This window comes from Notothenia coriiceps, unplaced genomic scaffold (assembly GCF_000735185.1).
Source record: "Notothenia coriiceps isolate Sejong01 unplaced genomic scaffold, NC01 NC01_scaffold00028348, whole genome shotgun sequence".
NCBI classification, from domain to species: domain Eukaryota; kingdom Metazoa; phylum Chordata; class Actinopteri; order Perciformes; family Nototheniidae; genus Notothenia; species Notothenia coriiceps.
Genome location: NW_011361049.1, coordinates 4,427 through 8,036, shown reverse-complemented (window position 1 = coordinate 8,036; position 3,610 = coordinate 4,427). Strand labels below are relative to the sequence as shown.

The window sequence follows — 3,610 nt, the reverse complement described above, 5'->3', positions numbered from 1 at the left end:
TAGACCTATGTTTCTACCAGAACTGGGGGAACGTTGCTGAAACAGAGTTTAATGTTCTGTTGATTGAAACAAGCCAACCTGTGTTACCGCAGGGATCTTATCTCTCCCTCAAAGAAGCTTTTCAGTCCCATATGTGTGGAGTTTACTGGATCCACTGGCTATGCTCCTGTAAGAGATGACAGTTAGAAACAGAACAAGCTACAGAAGAGAAGAATCCTACAGATACACTGTGGGGGGGGGGTCCACGGGTCGTGTTTTTCAGAGACTGACTGCAGCTGCATAAATAGGAAGCTAGCTGTGACAGAGGGCAGCGGTTTGATGGTGATCAGTACATAGTCACCTGAGTTAAGCACAGAGGGGGGGTTAGGGTTAGTGTCCACAGCTGGGTTATAAGTGGAGGCCGTGCTCAGAGTCGGGGGGGGCCAGTAGGAAGGAGTTTTGTGGTGCGGAGCCCTCGCAGAAGGATCTTCCTCTTTGAGAGCTCTTCGTCAGTGTTCATGCTCGCCTCTTAGACGGCTCAGAGGTCTTCTCCCCGTCAGCTGCTTTGGGTGCTCCGGATCTGAGCGTAGCGTACTTTAGATCTACAGAGAGAGAAGATTGGATGTAATTGATAAAGTAAATTAGAGTGGCCTTTCGAGGAATGTTTCAAGAAAGAGATTAAGAATTGGGGGTTTCATTAGTTTTTTAATGATTAAGGTCGTCTTAAAAGAGAGGGTCGTTTTTTTGTGTACAAACATCATACAAAAAGTCAGTCATTTTTATAAATCGGTCATAGTATGTTGAAAAAAACATACAAGTTGTATGTTAAAGTATGTCAAGAAAAAGTAAAAAAAAAGGTAATTGCATAGTATGTCGTAAAGAAGTCTTGGTATGTCGTAATTATCAGAAAAAAACAAACAGATGTCGAAACAAAGTAATAGTACAGTATTTCGTAAATATCAGATACAAAAAGAATAAGTATGATCGGAAAAAAATCATAGTATATAGTATGTCGAAAATAATTTTGAAATGTAAAAAGTCATAGTATATAGAATGTCGAAAAAACTGTCATGGTGTAGTGTGCCGAAAAAAAACACACACACACACACACACACACACACACACACACACACACACACACACACACACACACACACACACACACAATCTGGCGTCAGGCAGCTGTACAAACTAGGGCAGCAGGGCTGACAGCTCTACACCAATCATTTCATTATATTTCCAAAGTCCTGTGCTTGTGAACAGGTACTTGCTTCTTTAGGGTCTTTAGATCTGCTCTGCTCCTGCTCTCCAAACCTCATCTTGGTCAGGTAGCCGATGATCTCCTCCATGCGACGCTGGTCTGGTTTCAAAAAGACAAAACAATTCAAACACAGCAAGATCGAACTTAATGTTAACTCAGTGAACACGTCAAAACGAAGGACTAAAATAAGAATATTCATAAGACTATTTAAATAGCTGATAGATTATTGATATGAATGACATTCCGTCCTACCTTCCTCCCTCTGAGCGTCCTGGTTGTACCTCATGGAGCGTGAAATGTCCCACTTACTTTTCTGGACACTCACTCTAAAAGACACACACCAGGAGCAGCAGTGTTAACCAGATCTCAGGCGAACGGAGGAAATACACACACACACCTATTCAAGTGGTTTATCAGATACATTCAAAACGAGTTTTAGTCAACTCAACTCCCAGCATCTGATACTGTACATACAGAAATATGTAAGCATGAATATGAGAAAGAGCTTGTGTGTGTGTGGAAGTACTCACATGAAAGGTGTGTTGTCCCTGGACTGTGACTGAGGGAAAGAACATCACATTTAGAAAACACAGCGAAGCAGGTTTCAAAGTTGCAGTTTTCCGCTCCAAGGGATAGTTTGGTTCTGCCCGCAACTGAACTCCACTGTAAGTACCTGACTATGGATAGAAGTACTCAGAAATCCCAGGCTACATTGTTCCTCATTTTCTACAATAACTCATGGAAGTTCACAAACTATAAATAAGTATTGTATAAGTTGATTTAAAGTCACTATATTTTGAAAAGCAAGATTTCTATAACTACATTTGATATAAATGTGTTAAGGTAACTTGAAATAATACACTGTTACAGAACAAAAAAAAACACGCCTTACACTGCATCCTACCAGAGTCAGGGGTGTAAAGTAACTAAGTACATTTACTCAAGTACTATACTGAAGTACAATTTTGAGACACTAGTACTTTACTTGAGTATTTAAATGTTTTGCTACTTTGTACTTTTACTCCACTGCATTTATTTATTCCCTTTAGTTACTTTACAGATTTGGATGAATGATGTGAAATATAATCAAGTCTTAAATCAGACTTTAGTTGAATCCTGTGTTCTGGATCCTGGACCCTGAGTCGAGTCGTGGCTGAACCTGTCTCTGTGGTCCTGCCTGACTCTCATCATACTACTTCCCTGATGGCTCCCACAGGATTGTTGACATCCTCGTGGATTCATCCTCTTATTATACACACATGCATTTCCAAACATTTAGTCTACCTATGTTGTAAATGTATTATCTCTTCGATTGACACACGGCATCTATTGCACGTCTGTCCGTCCTGGGAGAGGGATCCCTCCTCTGTTGCTCTCCCTGAGGTTTCTCCCATTTTTCCCTTTAAACTGTGGGGTTTTCTCTGGAAGTTTTTCCTTGTACGATGTGAGGGTCTAAGGACAGAGGGTGTCGTATTGTCATACAGATATTCTGTACAAACTGTGAAGTCCACTGAGACAAATGTAACATTTGTGATATTGGGCTATATAAATAAACATTGATTGATTGATTGACGTGCACTTTGCTCTGCATCAGGCAATGGGCTTGCTCCTTCTTCACTGCAAGTTGGACCCAGGTAAACCTCAACAAAAACAAGCCTGTTTGCTATCTTGGCCCCAAAATGTTGTAAAGAGCACACATATTTTCCATCACAAACTGAAAACTCCAAATAAACAAATAGATAAAATGGTATTTTCAAAACTGATGCACCAACAATTACAATGGTTTGGCTTATTAGAAGAAAGATATATGCCCTCCTATCTTGTTGATCTGCACTTATTTGGATAAAAGGGCGAGCTAAATGAAATGTAAAGAAGTTTAAATATTGTTGTTTTTTTAGGCTCCTTTAAGAACTCGTTCTTGTTTTGTGGATCGGATCAGAGGAAATGTAACAACATATTGCGAGGTAGGCTAATAAAAACATTCAAGCGATAACACTGTAACCTTTGAGACGCTGCAATAGATTGTGTTGATCGGTGGCTGTTTCACACATCTCACCCAGTGTGCCGGTTTTGACTCTTCCTCCGCTTCTTGCAGTCGCTTCCAGTATTTGCACATGTTGAAATCCAGCGTTAACGAGTCTTTGTGCAGCTGCTATACCTGAAATCCCGCATCCTACTATAACTACTTTAGCATTCACACTCATAGCCATAGCGGACTCTGCACGTATACAATACTACTTTTTGTTAACGGTTATACTTCCTCCTGAAACATAAGCAACAAATACAACATGTTTTCCGGTTAAGAGTTTCAAAATAAAACTGATATCTGGCCATTCAACTTTTTTGTCCTTGGTTATAATCCCTTTAACA

General features: G+C 40.1%; 1 long non-coding RNA gene across 1 annotated transcript; it reads right to left on the bottom strand.

Annotated features, from left to right (window-relative positions):
- Positions 1 to 1,139: 1,139 nt before the first annotated feature.
- On the bottom strand, positions 1,140 to 1,901 carry LOC104958110 (uncharacterized). The gene is made up of 3 exons (XR_799732.1): positions 1,771 to 1,901; positions 1,493 to 1,566; positions 1,140 to 1,339 (listed from the first exon to the last, which is right to left on the bottom strand). It is a non-coding gene; the product is annotated as an uncharacterized lncRNA (long non-coding RNA).
- Positions 1,902 to 3,610: the final 1,709 nt, after the last annotated feature.